This window comes from Pipistrellus kuhlii, unplaced genomic scaffold, assembly GCF_014108245.1.
Source record: "Pipistrellus kuhlii isolate mPipKuh1 unplaced genomic scaffold, mPipKuh1.p scaffold_m20_p_3, whole genome shotgun sequence".
In the NCBI taxonomy this organism is placed as follows: Eukaryota; Metazoa; Chordata; class Mammalia; order Chiroptera; family Vespertilionidae; genus Pipistrellus; species Pipistrellus kuhlii.
In genome coordinates, this window is record NW_023425529.1 from 103,956,254 (window position 1) to 103,971,050 (window position 14,797).

The following is a 14,797-nucleotide window of genomic DNA, read 5'->3' on the forward strand; positions in this document are numbered from 1 at the left end:
TCTTTGACTGGCCTGCTCCTCATTTGGAGTGTATCTTCCATAAACCTTACTTTGCTTTACTTTCATTTTCGTTGACCTTAAAATCTTTTCTGAGTTGATAAGAAGAACAGAGGTCCTAGTAGTAACCCCAACTGGTTACATTTTCAACTGGGATCAGAGAAAGAAGGCAAGGCAGCAGGATGATATTGCTTGTTATCTGAGATCAGACAGGTTTCAGACAGGTTTAAGTAGCCCAAAACCTAACAAACAGATAGAGGAGAAAAGAAAAAAAAGGAAGGAAAGAGAAAAATGCTTATAAAGAGGAAGTGGTAAGAGGCTTCTAAATTTCTGTTAGGTGATTCTGTTAGGTGATTTTTGTGGGGGAGGAGACATGAAAAGTGTTAAGTAAAATGTCCTTATAAAGACAAAATCTATTTCTTTCTTGGCTGATGATTTGTCATTTTAGTCACTTCCTGCCTTGTGACCACACACTCAGGGTTGACAAAGTTCTGCAAATCAGAAAGAAGGGAGTTCCTGGTCACACGCCAGTACCATTGAGGACCGTTTTTCCACAAGGTAAATTTTCTTTATGCCTTTTTGTCATTTCTAAGTGCTTGTGATGCTTTGCCTGTTGGGTGGCTCTGTTTTAGTGGATTTGGATTTTGCTTTCAGAGGACTAGTTATCGGGCACCTGTCAGCCAAGCCCTTTGTGAGCCCTGCCACCACCAAACTGCTCGGCAAGGCTGCAGCCACATCATGTGCCTGTCCAGACTGGGACCCTCAGCTCTCTGAGTGGCTTCTCCGGTTATGTATTGTTATGACCAAAAAAAAAAACTATGATTTTTTTTTTTCTCTTCTTAAAAACAAATCATGTTCTGATTTATTTCTATTGCTTTATTTCAGAGAGGCTATTTACTGTGATTTTATCTGCTTTAAAAAAGTTTTCAAGAAAGTGCATATTGATCATTTAGATTGTACCTAATGGTGGTGGTTTAATTTTTGCTATTTTGGTCCTGTATTTTTCTTTAAAAAAAAAAACAAACCTTCTTTACAATACTTTAGTGGATATACCTAATATTAACATCTTGAATCACATGTTTATATGTTACTAGTTGTCTGAGTGATTTTGATGCCAACAATTTTTTAATGGATGTGCTTAATAACCACATGGAGTTAGAGGCCACCTCTTATCCATTTATTCTCTAAAAATAAAAATAATTTGTGTTGCCTAATTGTACTTTTTCATAAATTTGTCTGGACTATTCATTATGCTTATGACTAGACAAATGACTGTTAAATTTTGGATGAAATGTTTCTGTCTACAATAGAAATTCTTATAAAATTGACATGGGTATTTATTGAAACACGGACTTCGGATCTTATAACATCAGCCTTTATTTATTTATCATTATCCAATAATATTAAGAACCACTGACAGATGATAAACATAAAAGCCATTCAGACTGGAAATAGATTCATTTTTCAGCATACTTAGCAAAACTCAATTTTTCTTAATCAAGAATAGCAACTTGTCTTCTATAATTACTCCATCAGGATAACTTTAAAAAATATAAAACACAAAAACACCATTAAACAAAGGTGGTTTATCCACACACATTTTGATTTTAACTTTATACAAATCTATCATAATTGGTTACTATTAAATAAACTTGTTTAAAGAATATTTTCACAGGGAATTTTGAATGAAATTAACTATTTACCTATAAATGTGAATTTCTGAGCATTGCAAAATGTGACCATTAATATTATGTGACACATCTCACCTGGAAAAAAAAAAAGTGAAATTAAGAGAGGCAGACTTGAACCCAAAAAAAGAATAAATAAATAAAATATTCTATATGTTAGTTTAAGTAAAAATATTAATGAGAATAAAATAAATTAGGATGTAACAGTATGTCAGCATTTCCCTTACATTGGAGACAATAAAATGGAATGTGAAAAAGTTAATTTAAAGTAGCAAAAAGTCTCTTGATTTAAATGAAGTTTAGCTTGCTAAAGCATCGACATGCTATGTTATAGAATATCCATTGCTCTTCATTCTAGCTCACTCACTGCCAGGCACACCAGAGAAGACACGTCTGGGTCTTGCCCTTTGAGCAAGCACTGCTGTGGTGGGAGGGAGTTGTGCTGAGGGGACATTTCATTAGCAATCTCAGGCCTGCTTTTCTTTGTCACATTTTAAATTTTCTCTTTTTCACAAATTATGCCTTGAAATAATTGGTAATTTGGGAAACAGTTCAGTGTTCTGACATCAGTTATGATTTGTTTTCTGAATCCTTTGGGGAAGGGGAGGTAACAAGTAAAGTCTCATTCAAATATATCTATTGATATTTAAATGAGAGAAAGGGACAAGTAATAATAACACTCAACATCTACAATTACTTACCATGTGCAGCCACTCTTCGTGCATTTCATCACTTAGTCCTCTTTACAGATGATGAGTGGGCTGAGATCACAAAGAAACCGGCCCAAGATTACCGAGCAGTCGGAGGGGGCAAGGGGCTGTAAGGAGCCAGGGTTTCCAGTTCATGCTACCTTTCTATAAGCATGTGTGTCTATTCCAGGTTCTCTCTTCCACACTAGCATATTTTTTCCACCAGATACAGATAACTAAAGGCTTTTATTTCTGAAACTGACTGGAGAGATCTGGCACTCAATTTTAACAGGTAGGGAAGGAAGCTGGAAAGGAAGGGAAAAAGAGGGAAACAGAGGGACTGAGAAAGAGAGAAAGGGAGAGAGGGAAGAAGAGGGGGAGACGGGGGGAGAGACAGAGAGAGAAATTATTTCAGTAAACCCAGAAACATTTCTAATTTTATAATAAGAGATATCATTGAAGTTTTCATATAATAATGAAGTATTTTTTAATTAATGCATAATTTTTCTAAAGAATTGTGTGCCTTCACAAACTTGCTTCAACCACTTCCCCAGTCTTATTTCTTGTCTCACTTCCTTCTGCTCTCTGATCCCCCACCCGCCTCACTTACTCACGCTCTGGGTACACAAGACCACAAGCCTCCAGAAAGTTCTATGCTATTTCACTTTTTTTTTTTTTTTCTTCAACTATTTCTTCCATTGCTTTTGCCTTTATTTGTAAAACTTCTGGTTATTTTTCAAGGCTCACATCAGGAAGCATGCCCTTTGAATTTTTCCTAGTGGACCCCACCCTCTTTCTTTCACAAAGTTTCTTCTGTGTGTGTTTGCTTAATGCTTTGATCATGGAGTAAGTATAGCAGCAATAGTATTGTTTTCGATTCAAGTCCTTATTTCCTGACAACCTGAACTCCTTCTCTGTTCCTCCTAACACACTGTAGTTGCTAATGATTTTATTGAATTGCAATTCATCACAAGTATTTTTTCTCAATTCCTTAGATAGTCCTTAGAGCTTTTTCTTTGATTTCATTTATTAACTTAATATTTACTGAATTTCTCCTTTGATTACTATGAAAGCAGATACAGTAATAATATAATATTTTGCTTTCTACCTTGCTTCTTTCTTGCCAAAACCCCTTTCTTTATTTTGGCCTCAAAGCACTAAACAGACATTGACTTTAAGGAATTTAAGAAATTGTTCTATAACCATTGAAAACAAGCAAAATTATAACCTCATTATCTTAGTCTAAATATATTCATTGCACTAGAACTTAGCTACACTTACCAAACTATATACTTGATAATGAGCTTTTTGATAACAAAGAGCAAAGGACTGTATATCATTAACTTTTACTTAGTCATTTTAGATTATCCTCAGAAAATTCTCAAGTCAATTTATTTTTATTTCCTAAAGAGAAGCCCTTCTGTGTGTATAGGAGATATAGCAAACAAATTTTTAAATCAGGTTAGGTAAAATAAATTAATAAATTTTCTTATAAGCTTATAGTTATGAAGTAAAATTTTTTTGAAGTAAGATTTTAATGGCATTGAACTTTGACTAATAGAGGATTTTATAGCAGAGTGACATTTAGATTAATCTAATGGTCTTCCTAATGTTCTTTTGTGTGCTAGTTTCTCTACCCACAGATTATCAGCTAATGAAATGATGCTATTCCATCTGCATGTTGAACCCTGCAGAAACAAAAATTAGAATTAGAGTTCACCAAAATATAAAACTAATTGGTATTGGCAGATTTCAAGACGTTTAAGTTTCTCCATTTTGGTAGATGGCAGTGTACTTCTCAAAAAAAAAGTGTTGCTGTTTCACATTGTTTTCATTTTGAAATTTTAAAAAGTTACGACTTGATTAGATGTTCTTCTGTAGGAGCATCTCCATACAGCTGCTGTAACTGCTGGCACCCAGATGGCATCTCGAGTTTGCTTCCCTCAGTTCCCTCCTGCTTCAACTTCCTTATACTGTGCTATTGACAGTTCTTCTTGTTTTGGTTTGTCAATTTCAGTCATTACATAGACTTCCCTGTAATTTCATAATCACTCCATCTTGTAAGATACCACAAACAGCAGAGGTGGAAAAAGACTTTCAATTTATCAGCTTAATAATAATAGCTAATATTTATGTACTACTACTTACTTTGAATTGAATATTTTGTGAACATTTTTACTATATTAATGCATGTAGTCATCACAACAAACCAAGATTAATTAAGTCATTCAAATACGTATTGGATTAATTTTCTACAGTTGAATCAGTATTGTATTAACTGCTGAATTCCAGGGAAACCTCCTGGAGTAAACAGGCGGCAGACCATGGCAGTATTTACACTTAAACCCTCGAGCTGAACTTAAATAATCATAATTTGTCCCAAATAAATGCTTCTATATTATAATTGCTTTTATTGAACAGTCTATTATTTATCATCATCATCATCATCATCATCATTTATTTAGTCCCTCTATGCACTTGACTGAGTATTTGGTTTTTACCAATTTATTGACTTCTGCCTAAGTCACAAAACATGATCTCAAAAACTTTATTATCAGTCTTGGAAGATTAGAATACTTTTAGTAAAGTAGCACATTTTCTAATTGTTGACTGATAAACAGGAATAAGTTAAACAATTTAGTATTTAGACCCAAATACACAGGTCTATAATCCTATATAATAAAATCATAATATGCTAAGGGTCCAGTCTTCCAGTCAGCCATTCAACCAATCAAAGTGTAATATGCTAATGATGTGCTAAGGTCACTCAACTGCTCATTATGATGTGCACTGACCACCAGGGGGCAGACGCTCTGACCCATAGGTTAGCTTGTTGCTGGGTTCCAGCCTATCAGGACTGAGGGAGCAGGCCAGACATGCCCTGAAGCCCTCCCGCAGTCCCTCCCATACGCCCACCTCCTGCATCCCACCCAGCCCCAATCATGCACTGGTGGGGTTTCTCGGCCTGGCCTGCGCCCTCTCGCAACCCGGGCTGAGTGCACCGGGCCTCTAGTTATATAATAATGGCCAAATACAAGTATTCTAAAAACTGCAAAAGGATGAAAAAATTGTTTTAATTGTGAGTTGAGAAATAGAGGTAAAAAGTACCCACTTACTGAGTTAAAATAAGTTTTGCTCAGCTTCAGAGTCCTACATGCATCATCCCCACTTGCAAGTTCTAAGGAGGCTTGTTTCTCAAATATGGCTGGGGTTTTTTTGTTTGTTTGTTTGTTGTTTTTTGGTGGAAAGAAAAGCTAACATGTGGAATTAAGGAACTAGCAAAGCCACCATTCTCTGGTTGCAGCATTGATTCTTATTTTAGTCCAGTTCCAGTTCCATGGAATGATGGATAGATGGTATTTCTCTCTCTCTCCCTTTCTCTCTCTCTCTCTCTCTCTCTCTCTCTCTCTCTCTCTCTCTCTCTCTCTCTCTCTCTCTCTCTCTCTCATACACACACACACACACACACACACACACACACACACCCCTTGACTGGCTGAGCTAAAATGAAAAAGAGATTATGTTCTCCACAGGCAGAAAAAACAAAAATTAAAAAAAGCCAAATTCAGCCAGCAAATTAATTATGCAAGTGAATTGCTATCTCACAGATAATTTGTTTTCTTTTTTTCCTCTGGTTGCACTTTCCTGAGGGAAGTGAATTAATGGAATAATTGCTTTACACTTAATAATACCCTACATTTTTATCCCTGTCTTGTAGTTACCACTAAAATGTATCCAAACTGTGTGTCCAAATGTATGAAGTACACAAATGTATTTGTATAAAATTTGCATCTTCTTCCTTATGGCGTAGGAAAATTTAGAATTAGAACTACATCTTTGTTAGCCTTGGGTGTGTCATTTTAAAACGTGGATCAATGGCACCTCCTTGACATTGCCAGCTCACATTTCCTTCACCAGGAGGGCCAGATTAAAAAGAGTGGAACAGACATTCCTTATAGGAAAAGCTATAATATATTGTATAATAGTGCAAATTGAAAGTAAGAAAGAATGAGAAACAAGTAGGCAGTATTATATTATTGAGCCTCCTTTCATCATCTAAAAAATGTGAAATGAACTTTCCCTGTCATTTCCAATGCTATATAAACATTTAAAAAATTTTCCCTTTGGAAAGTGGAATATTAGAGGCAACTTTGGGGAGTTTTTCAGATTTTTTTCTTCCCTCACTATCTTTCAACTTGACATTTTTTTCATCAATATATTCCTGATCCTCTGTTTCTTTCTTATGATCACAGAAAAAGGCAATTGCAACACAATCTATTGGGTGATCATAATACAAGGGTAGGCAAAAATAGGTTTACAGTTGTGAGTACTCAAAACACAATTTATTCTTGTATTCTTATCTATTAATTATTGTATTATTTATTTGTATTACAATAGTAAACCTATTTTTCCCACCCCTGTATAATGTATATAAAATATAATGTATATAAAATATAATGTATGTAATATATGTAGTCAGTTTTTTAAAGTATATTTTATTGATTTCAGAGTGGAAAGGAGAGGGGGAAAGATAGAAACATCAATGATGAAAAAGTATCATCCATTAGTTGCCTCCTACACGCCCCCTACTGGAGATTGAGTCCCCAACCTGGGCATTGAGCCCCCAAACTGGGTGTGTGCCCTGACCAGGAACTGAACCATGACTTCCTGGTTCATAGGGCAATGCTCAACCACTGAGCCATCTCAAGCAGGCATAATGTCAGTTTTCTTAAAGCTATGAGTCTGAGTGTGTGTCTGCAATTTTTGTTCATGAAACAAACAGATATGGTATAAAGAAGAGATCAAATTTGGAAGAAAATTTGGATTCATGTTTTTGTCTTTTACTGTATGGGGGGTCTGAGCAAATGTTTTAAGCCTTTGGAAGTTCAGTTTCCTCTATAAAATAAGAGAAAGTCCTATATATTTCCCAGGTCTGTACTTGGTTTAATTTTCTCCTTCCTTGATTTTATTATCCTATTTTATCAATCTATGTGTATATTTTACTCTTCTCACTTATTGATCCCTTGCTATTTGCTAGGCATTTAATATATGTTAGCCTTATATTTCCATGTAAAAGCTGCATAAGGTTAGTGTTATCATTATCTTATAACAGATGACCAAACTGAGGCTCGGGGAGGGTCAAGTCCAATGTAAGTGCCAGAGCCAAGATTTACACCTTGCCTTTTTCCATTATATACTCAGTTTCTTAAAAGTGCAAACACATGAATTTAAAAGACATTGTCTCTTCTAACATCATTCAGTAACTGCTTTCTAATAAGTCTAAATATTCCTTTCTGTGATTGGCTATTGGATAATTATTTCTAATATCACATTTCCATTAGGCAGAGATCCCAACTCTACTTTTGATGGGTTTTCTGATGTACCAAACATATTTGAAAAATAAGCAAATAAATGCTTGATGATTTTATGATGCAAAGGCCTTTAAACTAGGGTTATGAATGTATTAGACTATTTAGTTAGCACATTCCATTGTAAGTTGGTATTGATAATATTTGCAAATTAAACTGTAGCTTTAAACAAAGTGAAGGTAAGTATAGCCCATCAAATTAAAATTTTCTGCTTCAATTTATCCATGCCTCATTTTGGTGTGTGTGTGTGTGTGTGTGTGTGTGTGTGTGTGTTCTGTGAATGAGTTTATCATTAGAGATTCTCAAAGAACATTTAATCCAAGGAGCCTATAGGAAATTAGGTCACATTATTAAGAATAAATAGAAGCTTCTATTGTCATTGCTAATATACAAATGTTACAGCACATTGTCTCAGTGGTTTTCTAGCTCAAACTAAGACAGAGAAAATGCCTGGAGAGTCAGGAAGTGAAGAGCAGATAGATGTAGAGCACAGGCTAACAGAATCAGGCCCCGAGTACTGTGCACCCAAGAGAGGAGGTGTTATTGCCCCATAGTTCTCAGATATCCAAAGATCTATTTTCTCTTCATGACTCATAATGGATGTGGTCAGGCTTTTCTTAACGTTGCTGTAATTTTCCCCCTCTGACCATACTTTCTCAACTTTTAGAAGGTACTTTCCACCATCAGTATATTAGGTAAGGCTAAGTCTAGAGCCCTTTGACCATTGAACATGAGATCACCCAATACCAATGCTGCTGGCTTCTAGCTGGTATCATCTACCAATTGTCCAGTATCTTTTTGAGACTCACTTCTAGGATTCTTGTTGAGAAACTTGGCACCAGAGCCCCAACAAGACAAGCTGAAAACATTTGAAGATAGGGCACAGATATGAAATCAAAATTTACATCTCCCAAACACCCATAACACTCATGTAATTGTGGATTTTAGATGGTGATGTTAGATAATATTTCATACAATTTATAGTGGAAGTTGGATTTGTTCCCCAAGATTATTTTGTAAAAGTTCTAGTTCTTCATGTTTCCCTTTCTCCCTTCCTATTTCTCTTCCTTCCTTCCTTTGCCAAGCACAGTTTTGTGCAATTTAACACTTTGTCTCATCTAATTAATTCTAAAACAACCTTGTGGAGTGAGCACTATAGTTGGATTATTAATATTCTCCTTTAACCTATGAAGAAACTAAAGCTCAGAAAATTGAGGTAACGTACAAAACACACAGGAAGAAAATCAAATTTTTTTTATATACCATGTTGCTTCCTATTTCATTTTATATATGTATATCAAGCCTAATTTTATAAAGGAAAATAGGATCATAAGCATTTAGGTGAGGTTTATGGGATGCCCAAAATAAATTCCACTGGCTTAGACTGGGAGGAAGGTCTTGAAACATGAAGAAGAAGAAGAAACTCCTCCTCTTCTCCTGTTCATCTTTATATCTAAGATGTAAAGTACATTTCATCTGTACTTTTCTCTGACTGTATATCTCAAGGGGTATTTTAATCCTTAGGTTGTTTAACACTAATTTACTTCTGTTTTTCCCATACCATGGCTAGACCAAACCAAGATTCAGAGGATCTTCTTCTCTTTTCAAACTAGTCACTGACTCACTTTGAGACTTTGAGGAGAAACTTCATTTTTCAGGGCCCACAATTTCCCATCCTACATAATAAAACCCTAATATGCAAATCGACCAAATGGCAGAACAACCAGTCACTATGATGCAAACTGACCACCAGGGATCAGATGTTCAATGCAGGAGCATCTGCCCCCTCCCCCTGCCCCAGAAAGAGAAGTGACAAGCAGTGGTGATCAGGGGTTGGGGCCAGCAGTCAGACATCCCCTGAAGGTGCAGACTAGACTAAGGAACCCCCTCCCCATGCACGAATTTTGTGTACTGAGCCTCTAGTTTTCCAATATGTCTACTTCTCTCCCTCATTTTGCAGGTCTGTATTTTCTCAATGGGAGGTGGTAATAAAAGGAGGAAGCTATGTACATATGAACAAATGAACATGGCTTCTACACAGAATCATTTTTAAAAATATTTTTTATTGATATTTTACAGAGAGAAAGTGAGAGGGATAGAAAGTTAGAAACATTTATAAGCTTCCTCCTGCACACCCTCCACTGGGGTTGTGCTCTGCAACCAAGGTACATGCCCTTGACAGGGATTGAACCTGGGATCCTTGATTCTGCAGGCCAATGCTCTATCCATTGAGCCAAACCGGTTAAGTCTGGGAGGAATCATTTTGTTGTTTAAGGAAAATAAGTATTCTAACCAGTCAACTGCCACGTGTCCAAAACAGAAACCATCCCCATTTCTTCCATATGCTCTGAAATATTTACAAATTTAAGTTACCATCATTTTCTTTACAAAACCCAGAGATATCACTAACAAGTTTGATTTTAAAATTAGGCAACCTATAGATGCTTACGGCGTACAAAGGGTTAATTGTGTAAAGTGAATGCAAAAAGCACTGTAATTAAAAAAAAAAAAAAAAAGCCATTGTAATTGAAGATATCAAGGAGAGCCCAAATCACCAAGGTTTCCCTTCTGGAAGTAAGAGCTAGTGAGAAAGGAAACCACAATGCCACTTCTCCAAACTCTTCTGGAGTTTTACCTCCTGCATCCCTGGCCAGTCATGCTAAGCTCTCAAGAGCTCCCCTGGTGTGCTCTTGCCTGTTTTCTTACTTTGCAGGGATATTTTCTCTTACTTGGAGGAATGGAGTGCCCTTCACCATTCTGTTTCTTTGGAAAGCTACTACTACTTCTTTAAGGTGTAACTTTCCCTTCTCTCCTCAGGCAAAGTTGAGTACTTCCTTCTCTGCTCCTATAGCACTATGGTAAAAATACCTTTAAAGCAGTAATTTTCAACTGTTTTTATCCCATGGCACACATAAACTAGTTACTAAAATTCTGTGTCACCAAAACAAACAAAATTTTTTTGCCGATCTGACAAAAAAAAATGGATGTAATTTTTATTCATTCACAGTGGATGGCTATTGTTGTATTGACTGTTGTCATTTTTTATTTGACAATCTAAGAGAAAAGATATCTTTGCCCCTGACTAAGTAGGTATTGTATGTTTTAAGAAGTCTTGCAGTACACCTGTTAAAAATTGCTGCTTTAAATTATTCAGATTAGTGAAGTTTTTAAGTTGTGTAATCATTTTTGTCCACAGGACTGTGTGTCCCTCAAAAGCAAGGTCTGATGAAGACAAGAGTATTTGGATTACTTAGAGTAATATCTTCATCTTTCTATCTCCACTCTCTAGGAAAAGTCCAGCATTTGATTAAATATGAGTGGATGACAGATGTAGCAGCTACTAGTGGGGAGGATCTCTTTGTCTACCAGAGGCAGGGAACACAGGCAGAAGTGGTCAAGACCAAGCTTGATGGTGTTCATATTCTTCTTTTTAAAAAATATTTTTATTGATTTTTAGAGCTAGAAGAAGGGAGAGGAAGAGAGAGAAACATCAATGCAAGAGCAAAGCATGAATCAGCTGCCTCTTGCTCACTCCTTTCACCCCCACCAGGGATCAAGTCCACAACTGGGGCATGTGGCCTGATAGAGAATCAAACCAGCAAACTTTCAGTGGTGTACGGGATGGCACCCAACCAACTGAGCCACCTGACCAGGGCCATATTCTTCTTAACTCTTCCCTCAAGGTGTTGAGGAACTGAAGGAACTAGACAGTTAAAATTTCTCAAAAGAGCTTAGGAAGAGTCCCAGTTGTAAGTAAAAGCTTGCAGAAGTGGGTTTTAACTAACATGAGGTCAGAGCTCAGTAGCCTGAGTTACCCCAAAGGAGAGCAAAGCAATTTTACATGCAGAAATCCAATGGCCAGAAGCACTAAGAAAGGTGTCCCTGGCCAGGCCCACATCTGTCTTGGCCTGCAGTGGGCAGGCAGTATCGACTAGACTCTGGCATAAGCAGGTAGCTTCCCCAGTTCATAGCAATGTGACTCTGGGCCACTTTTTTAAACCTCAGTTTCCTCATCTATAAGGAGAAAATCTCAATAATGCTCCATAGGATTATGGTGAGAATTAATATGACCCCAATATATGCAAATCGACCAAACAGCTGACTACCTGCAAGTTACCAGTCGCTATGACGCTCACTGACCACCAGGGGCAGATGCTTAATGCAGGTGCTGTCCCCTGATGGTCAGCACACTCCCACAGAGGGAGCGCACCACAGCCAAAAGCCAGGCTCAAGGCTGGCGAGCGCAGCAGTGGTGGCGGGAGCCTCTCCCACCTCAGCTGCAGGCATGTGGTAAGGAGCAAGGGTCCAGTACTGCAAGAGGGATGTCTGACTGCTGGCTTAGGGGGACATCCACCAAGGGGTCCCACACTGTGAGAGGGCACAGGCCAGGCTGAGGGATGACCCCGCTCCAATGCACGAATCTTGTGCACCGGGCCTCTAATAATGTATATAAAACATTTAGTATTGAATACCATTCAGTAAACATTAGCTGGTCTTCTCATTTGTCCTTCAGTTATTGCTTCCTCTGACTCCAGTATGGATAGCCTTTCTACAGATGGAATATAGATTAATCATCCTACATGAATAAGGATAAAGACTGATCTTTAGGCAATCTCCTTCTCATCTGCGGAAATCCAAGTCAAATGTCCCTTGTGGAGGGCCATGCAAGGCTGTCCATAGAAGAGCTATTTCCCCCCTTTCTGTGGATCTAAAACGTCCCCCTGCATTCCAGTGACTAGTGTCTCTCTCCCCTACTAAATAGTCAGGGTCACTTCTTATCTTTGTGTCACCAGCATATAACTCAGGGCCTGGCATATCTGATAGTTATTTGACAGATTTTTCTTAAAAGAAGAAATGTACAATATATGAATTGGCTTATGGCCAATTTAGACATAAGAATTTAGACATTTAGAATTTCCAGAGGATGAATTTCATAATCCAGATAGTGATCTGTAAATTGCATTCAGATCAACTTTACCACCCATTCCCAGTTACCTGGACACTGAGTTCATGTTCCTGGCTTGGTTTTATCCTCCTTTCAGTCACTGCTCCATCTCCACAGTCCCTTTCCTTCCACCTCAGCAGGACTCAGATCAGAGTCGGACACTGTGTACTTAGAGACCCATTGCCAAGCATCACAGACAGCCAACAGGGTTTACCGAAGCAGTTTGAAGAAGCCTAGTTCCAGGCTGTACCACCTCGGCCAGAAATCTCAGGTCGTTGTCTGGGCAGGGCCAGGGTGAATTCCATGGTTAGTTTGAAGACTGTCTAAGGAAACTTGCTGCTCTTTAGTCCCCATAACTATGCATCCATCATTTCTCCAGCCAAGTGGTTTCATGTAACCTTGAAGCATTAACTTGCCTTGTCCTAGGAGTTTGTACCTTTCAATGGGATGGATATTATAAGTACGTATAACAAGAACATAATTATTAAGCTCCTCAGAGAAGGTGACAATCAACTTCTAGGTCCCTGTATATCATTAGTTTACAGTTGCTTTGTTCATGTCTACAACTCATTTCCTGAGCCCCTGCTATATTCCAGGTAATGAGGAGACACTATGAGGTGACTTACAGTTTGTGATCTCATAATGTGCTGGAAGACATGGATATGGGCACAGGTGCCATGCTGCAGAGGTCTGAACGAGAGTTCAAAGGAGGAAGGGCTCGCTGACCCCCACCCAACAGCCAGAAGAACATGCCGATTGTTTTTACAAGTCTGTGGGTGTGATTTTAGTATTCACCTGTAAATTTGGCATTATGGTCTTTTGAAGCATTGTGCCTGAGGGATATTTTAATATGGTTTGATTTGGGTTGCTCAGGAAATTCAGAAGGCCATCATGCAAAGTTAAGAATGAATACACAGATGAATACAGGAGACATTAACCTTGCCTTGATCACTGTAAATTAGTCAGTGCCAATAGTATGTGCATATAGATATGGCATATGTTATTTGTAGCGTGAACCTAAACAACACCTTCTCAAGGCCTAGCTTAAGTTTTTCTTCTTATACAGGAAACATACATGAATTATATTCATAAGCTATATGAAATCATGAGGGAATTATACTTATTATATGTTGAGCAGGTCTCAAAGAACAGCACTACCTATTAGACTAAAATCTTATTTTAAAGGACAGAGGAGAAATAAGGAGACCTGAATTCCAGATCCAATGAGGTCATTGACACTAGGCACATCCTTTAGCTTGGTTGTCATTTCACTCTTCTGTGACAGAAGAAAAGTGTCCAGACAGATAATCTCCGAGGTCCCTTCACCTCTACATTCTATGACTCTGTTATTCTTACATTATCGCTTAAACAATGTGGCACAGACCCGGAATATAGCAAAGAAAACTATTAACGTTTTAAAAAGTAAGTCTCCGAAACCAGGCTAAAAGAAATGTTTAGAAGTCCAGTGGTAGTCACCGAGGCATGTGACAGAATTTTTATGAATCGAGCAGCTTCTATTATTCCCTCTGAGAATAGCCCAGAGAGAGGGAGCTTGAATCCTATCAGGATAGATTTAGGTTACAGAGTAGGGATATGAGACACCAGAGAGGTGTAGAGTTTCTGTATTTGGATGTTTTTAAGAAAATAGTGGATGGTTTTCTTTCTGGGACAGTTTGCGTTCAGTCTTGCCTAGAAACTAGGAGGGAATTGCATCAGCATGCTGTATGTAGCCACATCCCAGAAGCTGCTCTGGTAACCTTACCGAGCTGTGCCGAGCCGCTGAGCAGTGGCCATCTGCTTCGGTCAGTGAGAAGAATGCATGTGAACTGAGCTTTACTTGCTGCTGAGGTAAGAGCAGGAGCCAGGTGGGGATGGTAGGTGTTGGATGTATTTTAGAGGAGGCACCTCCTGGAGAAGGGCCAAGGCCACGGCTCCTGAAACCCCCGCCCCTGTTTCTAGGCTCATTTGAAATACACCATAGCCAGACTCAAACTTGTGCATACACTTGTCAACTGGTGAACAGACTTTTGGAATTTTTAAATTGGGAGGGATTTCATCTCTCAATTTACAGATGAGGAAATGAGGCTCAGAGAGGCAAAATGTTACACA

General features: G+C 38.0%; 1 protein-coding gene across 1 annotated transcript in view; it reads left to right on the forward strand.

Annotated features, from left to right (window-relative positions):
- The first annotated feature begins 418 nt into the window (after nucleotides 1–418).
- Nucleotides 419–14,797, forward strand: part of LCP1 (lymphocyte cytosolic protein 1) — a 57,891-nt gene continuing 43,512 nt past the window's right edge. Inside the window, exon 1 of the mRNA XM_036458981.2 lies at nucleotides 419–555. The gene's annotated coding sequence lies outside the window, so the exon portion shown is untranslated. The remainder of the gene's footprint in view (nucleotides 556–14,797) is intronic.